This window comes from Bombyx mandarina, chromosome 26 (assembly GCF_030267445.1).
Source record: "Bombyx mandarina strain Sakado chromosome 26, ASM3026744v2".
Taxonomy (NCBI): domain Eukaryota; kingdom Metazoa; phylum Arthropoda; class Insecta; order Lepidoptera; family Bombycidae; genus Bombyx; species Bombyx mandarina.
In genome coordinates, this window is record NC_143232.1 from 3,000,207 (window position 1) to 3,015,052 (window position 14,846).

The window sequence follows — 14,846 nt, forward strand, 5'->3', positions numbered from 1 at the left end:
ATTATCTACATATCAAGAGAACATTGATAACAAGGTGGACTTGGAAATTGCTATTTGCTTGCCGATAGAGGCTATCCCCACAACCCTATCTTTTAACATGATTAATTAACCCACATACTCAATTGGAACGATTTAAAATGAATCACATATTAAAACAAGAGATACTATAGAGAGGTAATATTTTTTTAAGTTAAGAGTTTGTTATTCTGTATTGTAAAATAAAGTAAGCGAATAATGTATATTTTTCAGATGCATTGGTGTTTGTAAAAGAAGACTCCCTGTATTATCATTGAAAAGTAGATTAAAACTAGAAAATATGCAAGCTGTTATTATAGCTGCCATGCTGCATAGTATCGTCAGGAATATGAATTTAGAAGAATTAGAATCAGAAATTTCAGTCGCAGATACATAACAATTTTCCAGAACGTACATATGAAATACAACTACCTATAAATAATTGCTTCCAAAGATAATTTATAAAATAAACTCCAATGATAATTTGACTATTTTTTATTTTCCAAAATGATAATTACATAGTGGTTAGTACATGCAAGATATTTAATTTAGAATTTGTACATATACTTAAAAAACTATCTAACATAAAATTATTATTGCCTACTTAATTTATGAAATCCTTTTAAGTAATTTTTATTTTTTTAATCTAGCATTATCTAAATCTAACTTAAGTTTTGCTACAACAATCTCTTTTTCTTCATTTTCCAAATCAAGCCTCTTTTTTGCTATTAGATATTCTGCTAATGCATTGCATTTCTTTTCTTCCATCTTGTTTCCGCTTGGCTGTAAAAGTGTTAAAAATATATGTGACCTACAACAATTTGCATGCTTTATCCAAAATTTCATCTGCAATCCTTACCACCTCCAGCCTGTAACAAAGAGCATAATTATTTCAAATACTATGTACGGCAACCTAAAGAAACAATCATGTTTGTCAATGTGTTATTAGAGACAAACTATCAACTAATTATACTAACCTTACTAAGGTTGTTTCTTATGTTGCCGTAGCGTTTTTTAAGTTTTCCATTTTAGTCGAAGCTGCGATGGAGTTAATGGGAAACGACGAATCGACGAATTAAAATCATTTACAAGGGTTGGCCAAGCCTGCTGCTTCAATTTATTGTTTGTGGCATTTGTTGCCTTATTATTGATGTGTTTTTTTGCCGCCACAAGTTCTGCTAGAATCATCGTCTCATCTTTTGTCATGGGTGCTGCCTTTCTTGACTGAAAAAGATATATTTTCTAAACTTGAACTCAAAGTCTTCAAAGTAAAATTATTATTATCAATGTAGTTCATAGATACTTACAGAATTCATTTTATTTCACTGTAGCTCTTTAATTATAAACACACTTAGAATTATAAACGAAAGTTTTAAAGCGTTTTGGAGGCAAGTCATCATCTAATATAGTAGGTAAACAAGAGAAAAACAAACCAAAGAAACTGATCACTGCTTATTGGCAAACGGACTGTCAAAACGTTTCGTTTCATAATTTCGACTAGGATAAAAATAGCAATACGTCCAATTTAAAAAAATCTACATTTTTTATTACTTTTTGTTATAAACAAATGTGTTTATGATAGTCTACGATATGCTGGTTAAATTATAGTTATAATTTAGAATAAAATAAAATAAGTCTAGATCCTGATGTTGTTTCGTATTTGTAGTAGAACGAAACGTATCAAGAGGCTCGGATAGATCGGAGGGAAGAAGCTATCTGCTGTTGGTTAAAGAGAGATAGCACTTATCCGTGATTGTGAAACGCAAAATAAGGATAGATACGCTCTTGCTGATATTCGGCGATAGCTATCTATCCGTAAACTCAGATACGTTATTGAAAACGGCCGTAAACCAAATAGTATGCATGCGTGTGTGTGTCAAATACATGGTAGTGTGTGTAATATTTTTTTTAATTTATTTAATGTATTTTTATGTATAATTAAAAATATATATTAACATTCTGCACTCCTTCTCTATATTCTCTATGAGTGTGGGAAATTTCATACTCCTCCGTCAGCGCAATTTTCGTAAAAAGATGTACAAAGTTTTTGCTTTACGTATAAATATATATATTTATATATTCAATATTTAATTAATAGCCTTTCGATATCATTGTGTCTTTATTTTTGGGAACAATTCCTTACAAAGACACGTGGGCTTTCTTGAAACTGCAAATATTCATCGATATAATTGTTTAGTTATATACATATCGAAGCTTGAAAGGCAAACGTGACTAAGCGACAATGCGTGAACTTTACAGTAGACTAATTTAAAGTTGAAATACCTGAAAAAAAAATTATATTTTAACGAATCTAGCTGTAATAGAATCTAGCTAGTAGCTGTAGGATTGAAATGATTTTAATAGACCTAGAAATATATATTTTTCGCGCATCGAATATGGTTATTGCCTATCATTTATGTACAAAGCAGTTATTGTCGCTTAGTCACGTTTGCCTTTCAAGCGTCGATATACATACGTATGGAGCACATATTTTTCTTATAGCATGAACCATGATACGTCTCTGAAGAATATAATTTAGTGAAAAAGCTATGGAAAAGGCAACGTGGCTCGAATAAAACGCGAGAAGCTTTCTTGATGAAGTATTAAACGAATTCTAGTGAATGTGCAACGTGTTCCCGAAACTTTATTAAGTTTCGCTCCGCTGCAGTCTTAACACAAGGGTTGCTCATATTTATAATAGTGTTAATAGTGTTAAGACTGACACTGATATTGTCGTAATATTATAAATAAATAAATATTTATTAACAATCACGCCACGTTAACTGGTCCCGTGATAAGTTCGTAAAGAACTTGTGTTACAGGTACCAGATAACGGAAATAAATGTAAGATTTTTATTATACACATACATATATTTAATATACATCCATAACCCTGGAAAAGACATTTATATATATCATACAAATATCTTCCCTTGGCGGGATTCGAACCCGCAACCCCCTTGTGTAGTGACCATGTCACTTACCACTACACCAGACGGCCGTTAAAATAAACCCGTATAAACTTGCCACCAGGCCGTATAAACTTGACACCATTCTGGGGTTCGGCGAGGATATTTTTTTTTTGTTTCAATGTAGCTCACTATTCTTAGATGTATCTTGAGGTGGCCAAGAAAATGAATAAATGCGTTTACTTCTTCAAATACTCATTATATTATTTTTAATTATTTTACAAATATAGAATTGAAATGCGCGTCCATCTTTTTTCTTCGTGTTTTTTATTTTTAAAATTTTGACAATTGGTGCCACCATTGCGTTTCCTGTTTTGTGATTGGTTCGTGCGATATGACGTCATCGTTGGCCAATCACAGCCATCAATGTATGACGCGACGTTGATTCGTTAACACTCACATTTATGAACTCGATACCATTCTGGGATTCGGTGAGGAAATTAATTTTTTTTTGGTTTCAATATATTGTTTTTGAATTGGTTTGTATTTTATGCGATGAAAGTTTCAAAGGTGTTGTGATTCGACTGTTATTTTTTTCTATCTATTCATTGATAGCCTAAGAGACTAATCCAGCTGCGGGCGGACGGGGTTGGTGGGCTCACGGGCTCAGCCTGAGAGAATTTGCTAACACTAGACCTAGCAAGAGCAGTACTTCGCAGAATATAACCCGGATCAGAATCGGGATCCACTGAGAAGATCCAGCGAGAAACTCAGTGGGCTATGTTTATGGGCTACTTCACTCGTTGAGCTCTTAGTTGTTATACCCGAGTTCGACGAGGACAGTGCCCGGTGCTTGATGAATCAACAGTTCGTATTTCGTGAATACGCAATTTATACCGAACGTTGCTCGATTGTGTGGACTTACCCTTTGAGCTAAATTTATTTTTGTAATTTATTGCGTGTACAAATGCGTCATAAGGCTGTTGAAAAAAATATAGGATGAAGACAGATAATTATGGGTAAGGTGGATCAGACGGTACAATCCATTGTTCATACCGACGTACGTAAGATCGTTCAGTAAAGAGTAATATAGTTTGATATTAGTAGCAGTTTCGGTTTGAAGGGTGGGGCAGCCGTTGTAACTATACTGAGAACCTTAGAACTTATATCTCAAGGTGGATGGCGCATTTACGTTGTATATGTGTATGGGCTCCAGTAACCACTTAACACCAGGTGGGCTGTGAGCTCGTTCACCCATCTAAGCAATAAAAAAATAATCAGACAGTACAACCCATTGTTCATACCGACGTACGTAAGATCGTTCAGTAAAGAGTGATATAGTTTGATATTACAGTGTTATTCCAAAATAATTCTTCCAGTAAAATATTTTTCCAATTTTACACAGAAATTCAATAACAGTTTTCTTATTCTCCTTTTATTTATGATGCCTCTGTGTTTTGTTCGAGAAACTTCGAAATTGGTTTTCTGGACTCGAAGTACAATTTCAATTCAAACTATAATTCTTGGTTTCACTATGGTTCATATTAGGAAATGTGAGTTATATTGTGGTCAAATCAATAGCTTACGTTTTGAACTAAACTATTTCGCGATTGGATGAGCGCTACATTAAGATATTTTGAAAGAAAACGGGAAATTTCGCAGAGAAGTCGTAATATTTAAATTTAAATTAAAAGCGCTCTCCAATGAAGATGCAATAAAGTTACTAACGATTCGACTGGGTTAATTAAATAAATTAAAACGATTTCAATTAATAAATTAAGGGTTTATCGGTTGTTCATCCACTGTTTGCTATGCTTCAAAGGATATCAAAAATCTTAAAATGTTTACTAGCGGTATATATATATATAATGTATGTGTGTATTTTCTTTAATAATGTATTATTAATAGTACACCGCAACATACCTGCTGTATCTTTATTTGTCCAGAGTTTCGGGTAATGAATTAAGCGGTTGTTTGAAAGAAATTGCTTTTAGCGATATGATAGCCTATTGTACAAACGTATCACTGCTTGTTGACTGTTTTCTAATGTTAATTGTGTTTTGGTGTGCAATAAAGTATGTTCTTTCTCTCTCTCTCTCTCACTTTAGAGGGTATATGGTAACAGGATTATAATAGTGCTGATCACACTAAAACACTAAACGATGTATCGTGATGGTGAACGGGGAAGGTAATTAGTTTTGTTGGCGAAGATAATCAGAAGACACGTCGCAAATCAGCTATACAAACATTTATTAAGCTACACGCAATGAAACATGAATACAATCAGCTGACGAACGGCGTTAATGCCCTGTGAAAAAAGCCCCGCTGCTTTCACTGTGATATTTAGAACAGATGTCCTTTACGGTAGGTTTATATTGGCACTATTCTATATATAACCTAATATATACCTTATTTGCTGCTGATTGCATGCAGCAGAGATGCGAATGTTCCGATGAATGTGTGGAGTAACGAGAATGGGTAGAATACGGAATGAATATGTTAGAGGAAGTCTGAAAGTGGCACCTGTGACAGAGAAGCTGAGAAGTGCGCGTTTGGGATGGTATGAACATGTGATGAGACGAAATGAAAATGAGGTTGGTAAGAAAATGTTAACAATGAATGTGAGAGGACATAGAGGAAGAGTTAGGCCTAAGAAGAAATGGATGGATTGCGAGACGATACGGGTAAGAGGGGAGTGAGCGAAGAAATGGTATATGATAGAAGAGTATCTAAGGAGAAAACATGTTGCGCCGACCCCAGGTAACTGGGGGAAGGGCAGGATAATGATGATGATATATAACCTAATTATGCAAAACAGTATGTAAACTAAAAATAAATAAAATCAATCAATATATCGCTTATTACTCTAATGTAGTTCAAGGTTTACACTGCACGTGAAATTAGCGTAGTGTGTTCATTCGCTAAACATTAGGTACGTTCATTAGCAGGCGCCAAGAGTCGATGGCGCCGGCTGCATTACTAATTAATTTATTCTTTGGGAATGTGCGTACTGTCAAAGGATTTTGGTTTTAATCGTGGTTTATTTGTTAAGGCTTAAAGTCTAAAATCACTTGGTGGTTATTCGGAAATACATTTACAGGTTGTTTTCTAATGTGGTTTTATTTTTCAATTATTTTGTACCCATTCGTCATTGGGTTTCGATGTCATTAAATCGATTTACAGGAACGTTTTTTAGAGTAAATTGTTATTGAAGGTTTTTGCTTTTAGTGTTAGCTCGTAGAACAAATGGCCACTAAAGCTTATAAGTTATCGAGGAATGATCGTATTTCGGAAGACGTAACGTGGATCGGCTTCCCATAAGGCGGAGCAACGACATGTCGAATGTCTCGGGAATTCGCTGACGATAGGTCGCCGTGCCGTGTAAAGTAGAAATGCATGAGCTACGGCAATGACAGCGACCATGTATATGTGAAAAAGCTCTTGGAGAGGCCTTATTTGTAGCAGTGGACGTTTGTGGGCTGACAGCAACAGCAGTAGGCATGGTATCAACAGTATTAGTAGTAGCAGTACTAGTAACAAACTAGTCAAGGAACAACCCGCTGAGTTTGTTTCGCCGGTTCTTCTCAGACCCGTGATTTACATCACAGCTGGCGGTAACATGTTTTAATATTCAACAGCCTATATAATGATAACGCTTAAAGGGAAATAAATTAATATTCAATTTGTAAAACACGCGATGCCTCGTGAATTATTTTAATGAATGAGGGATATTCACATGAGAAATCACAGTGAAATCTAAATGTAGCTTGGTTTCATTAGTAAATGATATAAACATAGTAATACACATATAATACATAAATTATAGATAGAATAAAGTGTGTTAGTCATGTAGTAGTGTTATGTTATAAGAATATTTAGCTTGGATATGTCCCTGGAATTACCTGTGTATGTTTATGACCGATGGTGAGCAGGTTCTTCATATTTTTTTCTCCTAACTACAAAGGTAATTAAAAAGTTACAATGAAATAGTTTTTTATTGCTTAAATGGGTGGGCAAGCTCACCGCTTACTTGGTGTTAAGCGGTCTTCGAAATCCATAGATATTAACAGCGTAAATACCGCCACCCAGCTTGATATATGAATTCTAAGGCTTACTTTTACAGAATGACGGCTACCCTAGTTTTCAAACCAAAAGGCATTACTGCTTCACAGCCGAAATAAGTAGACCGGTGAGGCGATGCTCTATTATCAGTAAAAATACCTTTAAATTTAACTGAATAATTTTCCATTGTTCGATTTTGCCAAAATGTTAATTTCATTATGTTTTACCGAAAATATAAAATTTTTCGACCGAACAAATGAGAATGCCTAATGAAAGCTAAATAATTGAAGCGAATTTAACAATTGAACATCCGTTTGGAAACTTTTGTTGATATTAAACATTTCACATTTAAATAATGGTAATGATTATTTTCTTGCAAATTGTTCGAATTTAAAACGTTTTGGAATATTGTCGAGTTGAAATAAAATTAAAACACGATGTAATATTAAATAAATAAATAAATATTTACTAACAGTCACGCCACTTACGCCATACTACACACGCCATTATAGCATAACATGATACGTCTCTGAAGAATATAATTTAGTGAAAAAGCTATGGAAAAGGCAACGTGGCTCGAATAAAACGCGAGAAGCTTTCTTGATGAAGTATTAAACGAATTCTAGTGAATGTGCAACGTGTTCCCGAAACTTTATTAAGTTTCGCTCCGCTGCAGTCTTAACACAAGGGTCGCTCATATTTATAATAGTGTTAATAGTGTTAAGACTGACACTGATATTGTCGTAATATTATAAATAATATATAATATATAATATATTATATACCTCTCTGAAGGAATTAAAAGACAATTTCCAACGCTTTGTGAATAGCATGTATTTTTTTTGAGAAGATATCTAAAGAAAATGATCGTATCAAAGGAATAGAAAAAATAAAATAGATATTAAAATATCTAAAATATTGGACATTTAGAGGGAAAATTTGGACTGTTCTTTACTTTTACTAAATTTTTTTCAAGCTGTTCGTGAAAGCGTCTGCTTTATTGTTGGCGGCGTGTGCGAAAATGCCTTTTTGTTGCGATCCGAAACAAAGGATTTTCCATGTTCGAATTTTCACACGATTTTGCATTGCATCGGCAAAGGTAAAGTCACCTTCCTAGTGTTCTTTTTATTCGCTTTATCTATTCCGATTCAAACAACAATTGAATCTTTCTCTTTATGCATTGAGCTATATTTTTGTTCTAAACGAAATAAGAAATTAATTTTTCATTTACACAAAACTTAATTTAATAAATTTTCTATTATAGAGATCCATTTTTTTAAGATAAAAAATTTATTAAAAAGACTGATTTTAGGCGATAAAAGCTTTTTTCTTTTTTTTATAATAAAAATACAAATATTTCACATACAAGTAATTCTTTTCATATGATAGGGTTACCGATTGCCATATAGTTTTAGGTATATAATAAGAGGAATGAGGACAGTTATCCGACGAAACGTTGGACAGACTTGGTGTAATTCTAAAGACAAAAGACCTGTATATTTTATATACTTTGCTAAATAATAAAGATAGAATTGCAATCAAGTTTGTGAAATAATCAACTATTTTATAGGCCCACATCGAAAAGAGGATCCCACATAAATTACTGAAGCTATGAGAAAATTCAACCTTACATTCAATCTTCAATTTCGAGTAGCAATCTCATGGTAATGTTACGCACAAGTAAGTACCTGTGGGTCCAAAGTGCACGGCGATATAATAATTCTAACTTCTCAACAAAACTAACACAACAAAGCTTGATTACGAACTTGTAAATAAACTGCTAAAGGTGTGAGTGCATTAAAAAATGACACTTAACGAACACATTTTAAGAGTTATATTCGTTTAAAAGTATCCTCGAAAACAGGTGGTACCGTGGAGATGAGCCGGTTTCTTGCGAGCCATTCCGTTAAAAATGTATGCCGTTTCTTAAAAGTTTACGGCATCATGCCAAAATAGGTTTAATTTACATTGTTTGCTCTAAATTTAGAGTTGCTATTTCAGTTATCAAGACAACCATAGTTCGACTGAGTTAATATTGCAACAATTGAGTTGTGTAAATTTTTTTTTATTGCTTAGATGGGTGGATGAGCTCACTTAAGTGGTTCATGGAGCCCATATACATCTACAACGTAAACGCGCCACCCACCTTGAGATATAAGTTCTAAGGTCTCAGTATAGTTACAACGGCTGCCCCACCCTTCAAACCGAAACGCATCACTGCTTCACGGCAGGAATACAAGTGTTACAACTGTTAGTGTTACAACTGCTACTTTTAAATACAACTGTTTTATTTTGTCTATAAGTTATCCTGTCAATAAATTTTATCTGATACTTACTTAAACAATTGTTTTTGACTACATAAACGGTTTATTTTGCTTGTAATAGCTATCCACGGCTTGAATGATATAGTCAAAGTGATTGCTCGGAAAAAGTGGTAGTGTGCCGGCCATATATGCCGTCTCACTTGCAATTGGTGGGGCCCAAAATTACTGAGGAGACCGGTACTAGAGGTCATAATATGGGCAGACGACCAATAAGGTGAATCGACGACCTAGTCAATAGACCAAAGTCACAATACCAAAATAGCTGGTAAGGACTGGGTGGGAAAGGCAAGAGACCGAAAAGAATGAAGTGTATACCTATGCTTAGCATTACTTGGAAACAGGTTAAAGAAGAGAAAGAGAAGAGAGAGAGCAATCCAGATGGCGTAGAAAATTTGGCTATAAATTGGAACATTATCGTCTACTATCTGTACTGATTATTGAGAGGAGGAAGAAGGAGTCTTAGTTGCATAATAACAATGTTAGTAAATCTACCTCTTTTTAAGTATATTTCCTGATTCAAGCAGTGGGGGAATTGGCATAGTTAGATATTGTTTTATGCTATAATAGTGTGTTTTAGAGATCGAAGAAAAACATCTTAAATAATTCAAACAGAATACATAAAATGGGAATCATGGTCTAGAGTCGAGCGACCGCTGCCTTTGATTAATAGTAAAATATACCGTAACAACAATGCAATTAATACATAATAATTTATCGTTTTGCGACAAGTTACTTAGTAATGAATTCTTGTGTATTGCACGTGCTTTGTAGTTATTGTGCCAATTAATAATGTGCGAGTCTTTTTATCGAGATAATTTTGTACCAGATTGTTTATTAAGTAACTTTTTACAAGTACCTTACTATAGTAACCATATACTTTTATGGTTATGAAGAAAACAGTTCTAATACTTTACTTTACTTTTACTGGTGGTAGGATCTCTTGTGAGTCCGCGCGGGTAAGTGCCACCAACCTGCCTATTTCTGCCGTGAAACAGTAATGCGTTTCGGTTTGAAGGGCATGGCAGCCGTTGTAATTGTACTGAGGACCTTAGAACTTATGTCTCAAGGTGAGTGGCGCATTTACGTTGTAGATGTCTATGGGCTCCAGTAACCACTTAACACCAGGTGCGCTGTGAGCTCGTCCACCCATCTAAGCAATAAAAAAATTTATATTTGACCAAATAAAAGCCTTTGAGATTGTAATATTTACTTTGATTAATTATTAATGCTATTATTGACCAACCATTATTTAATGTCAGGTGCAAATTTGTTCGCCTCAGAAAAACTTTGAATCCCTTCATGTATTTACATACCATATTTTCGATATTTTTATGTTTGATTTTGTGCCAATAAATACACATGTACATATATTGCGTGAATATCAGACGTCCTACTCTTCAAAAGAGAGGCCTTGATATTATTTGTCCCTAATTTAATGTGCATGAAAGTTACTGCTAGTAAATTTGTGAAGTCTCGATAAAATCCATTCATTAATGGTCCAAGGTTCGGTTGATGAATGAAGCCTCAGGGAGTGATTCGGATAACGTATAATGTAGTGTGATGCCGCTCGAAATAGCCGTTTGCTAAATCCCAAAAGAAAGGATTGTATTTTTGTTTTGTGAAGCGAAAAAAAAAACGAATTAAATAAATAGCAGTAGTGTTTTGTTTCCTTGATTTTAGGCGTTAAAGGGAAACAGCAATAATAGTTCTACAATATTTCCAGGGAAGCTATTGTGATATTAGGTTTTTCGAACCAGAAGAGGCCATTTTGAATCATACCAGTGAACCCCGGTCACTAATTTGTAATTTTTTTTTATTGTTTAGATGGGTGAATGAGCTTACAGCCCACCTGGTGTTAAGTGATTACTGGAGCCCATAGACTTTTACAACGTAAGTGCGCCACCCACCTTGAGATATAAGTTCTAAGGTCTCAGTTTAGTTACAACGGCTGCCCCACCCTTCAAACCTAAACGCATTACTGCTTCACGGCAGAAATAGGCAGTGCGGTGGTACCTACCAGTGCGGACTCACAAGAGGTCCTACCACCAGACTATCACTATTGTATGCAATTGTATGAAAAACATAGATTTTTCTCAAATTATTTCCGGACAGCGTTTCGTTTGTTTATGCTACTATGATATTAACACTTGTTAGGGTCTTGTATAAAGTTCTTCTCTTAGAAATACCTCAGCCCCCTTAATTCCCGAAGCGCTCTGTAGAGTTTACAGCTATCTGCAGTATCACCCTATCGAAAATTAATAGGCTTTAGTTTCCAACGATAGTGGTACGAAAGTACTTTCCTTACATTTTGGTAAATTCCTAACCAACATTAATTGACAAAGTTTATTAGAATAAGGTAATAGGAGATAACCTTCCACAGGTAACAAAAGTGGGAAAGATATCATAAATAATATGTCTAAACTAATAGGGTTTTCAATCAAGATTAGGTAAATAATTATTGTTAAATGTTTCCTAATTGTAATCAATGTTTCAATAAGACTTATATTTGGTGAGAGTAATCAACAAAATTAATTTAAAGAAAAGACGCAAGAAAAAATAAAGCCACACATACATATTTGTTTCATTGCGATAATTACTGGATTAAATTTTAAAACGCGCATTTTTATAAAGCAAGATTCAAATGAAATATTAATTAATATTTGCGGGGTAAATAACAGAGAAAACATAATGATATCATAGAGAAAAGCAGTTTTTTTTCGGGTCAGAGAATCTAATATGAAAATATTCTGTTCGGTTATTTATGAGAAGATATAGATACATATGTATGATCTGTGCTGGTCCTTCTTCCGCCAGTAGTATTAGAAAAAAAATGCCTTTTTTCAGCCAGTGTTTCCTAATTTTCTAGAGACTTTTGAGTTCTTATCATAGAGAGTACTATTAACCCACAAACTTTCGTGTAACCATTCAGTTTCAAAGGTAAGGCAGCTGCTGTGCAAATGCTATGCTATGCTGTGCAGCATAAAACTGAGACTTTGACCTCGTATTTGTCTCTGGGTTCAGTGTATGATTTTATACTGTTCAATCCGAACCTAGCCTCCTCGTAGCAGCCCAGTTCCGGAAACCAGTACGAACATACAGAACGCTGAGGAGTACAACGCCATCTATTGTTAGATAGCGGAAACACACATCGAAAATACTCGACTTGTGAGGAGCGTTCTCGACAGTTTTAGGGATGTCGTTGCGACTATAAAATCGTTGCAGAGATGGTACGCGGTCAGTTAGTAATCGGAACTATTCGAAGCGAAATAGTGAACGGATCACCTGAAGCGAAACGGAAGAAGTGAATTGACAATTTTAAAATGAGAATTTTAAAGGTGCCCGTCGATCGCGATCCGCGGCGCCGTATATACTTTCTTAACAAAATATTGGCTTATCACTCACCGGAACCGATGACCTCGTCGAATCACGCCGTATCACTTAGAAAAGGATGCTTCAGGGTTGGGATGTGATAGGAAAAGGTGATGATGAAACACCATAGCGAAACCGAAACGCAAGTATATTTTCCGTCCGTGAAGAAGATATACCATGGTTTCCAACATATACCAAGTACGGTTTTCTGTAGTGAGTCTAGGAAATGTTTGTTGCATTGCTTTCGGAATCAGGGTAGCGAATATTTTGAATGTAATTGACTTTCTCTCAGATAATAAGTATAATCTTTATGAACCGGAATTATCGTTCAACAATAGATATGAGCTTGGCGATCTACATCCATAATTACAAGAAAACGTGTCTTTTAAAAGAGGACCTAGAAATATTTCATTGAATCGCCAATTCAAAGAAAATTCGAACTAAAATTACTTTATTTACTATCGAACACTTTTTGTAATTAGATTTATTTATTCAAGCCACATTTCGATTTTGATTTTCAATCCAAAACATCCTTTTGTGCGAGGGCCGTCAAAAGAAACTTCGCCTTTTGTATCTACGGTTCGAATTTTAATAAGAAAATAATGCATCGCTGTGAGAATTTGAATAATTTCGCCTTTATCTAGTCCGCCTTTGTTAAGGAGTCCCGGAGGAGTTGTGAAAAACTAAATTTATAGTTTGGACGTAAGAATTTAGAAGTGGTCCAGGGATGAACTAGGCGTTGGGTGATTTTTTTCACTCGGCACAATTATTTGTAAATAAAATAAATGTGTTTGTTTATAAACTTGTTATATACCCTAACTCTATGTAATATTCCGATATGCAATAGGAATTTTACCACATATATACATTGGCGTACGTGACTGTCGTGAACGCTGAGACAGCATTGCAACACCCTAGAAACCGTGCATTGACGTAAATGGCACATTGACGCATATGAGTGCGGGGACGCCGATTCAGCACCTTTACCTCATGGAGCCTCGAAGCCAGCCACGGGGCCCGCACTTCTGAACTCACATCGTCGGAAGACAGACCAGTAGCATTAATTAAGTTTAAGTTTCATTGTAATCTTTTTAATTTTAATAAACATTAGATTCAGTTTCGGTTTTTTTTAAGACCTTAGGCTGTGACCTCCGTAATTAACTTATCACCTCTATGCGTTCCTCAACCGGAAAATTTGTCTTGAGGTCGCTTTGTTACATTTAAAAAGAAAAATAAAATGTGAGTGTACAATAATTATCCGAAGTCATCAATTCAGCATTCAATTGTCTTATGCAGTAACTTGAAGCATTAAGGGCTAATGTAAATATTAATGTTACGCGCTGGGGCTCGGGATAGATAAAAATTCTACCCAATTACAAGTTAACGCTGTATTGTCACTTACAACACTCACAAAACACTTCTCTTCACACAAAAATTCTCAATTCACTTCTTCCGCTTCGCTTCAGGTGATCCGTTCACTGTTTCGCTTCGAGTAGTTCCGATTACTAATTGACCGCGTGCCATCTCTGCAACGCTTTTATAGTCGATTCGATATCCCTAGAATTGTCGAGAACATTCCTAACAAGTCGAGTATTTTCGATGTGTGTTTCCGCTATGTAACAATAGATGGCGTTGTACTTCTCGATCGTTCTAGATGTTACTAGATCCTTTGATATTCGTTTCGGCTATATGGCCATAGATGGCGTTACACTTACCGGCCTAACATTAATTTATCAAAACAAAAACGTTCCAAGTACATACCCGGACTAGAGTGGGTTAAGGAGTTGCTGCAAATATATCTGCGGTGTTCTAACTCACTTTAAGTTCTTGAAGAGAATGTCGAAGTCTCTTGTAGTTGAATTGGACCAGATAGAGTCTTGATTTGAGGAATACTGGGGGTACAGTTTATCTTGCTGAATTACTTGGATATAAATTTCGATTTCCCGGGACTTTATGAGTAAGGTAGTGTTAATTTGGGCGTGATTGAGTAATCTTTGAATTTTTTTAGATATCACATTACCTACTATAATTTTATCATGATATTATAATCAATATTATACTTAAGACAGTATTCGAGTTTACGGCTCACTTGACTAAAAGAGTTTTGCTCATTGGTATTTTTATGTAACAGATTGTACCGGACAGATTGTAAAGTTTATTTGTTGTT

The 14,846-nt window shown here is 34.9% G+C and overlaps 1 long non-coding RNA gene across 1 annotated transcript; it reads right to left on the bottom strand.

The window, feature by feature from the left end:
• Positions 1-495: 495 nt before the first annotated feature.
• On the bottom strand, positions 496-1,856 carry LOC149499775 (uncharacterized). The gene is made up of 3 exons (XR_016325501.1): positions 1,323-1,856; positions 993-1,239; positions 496-884 (listed from the first exon to the last, which is right to left on the bottom strand). It is a non-coding gene; the product is annotated as an uncharacterized LOC149499775 (long non-coding RNA).
• Positions 1,857-14,846: the final 12,990 nt, after the last annotated feature.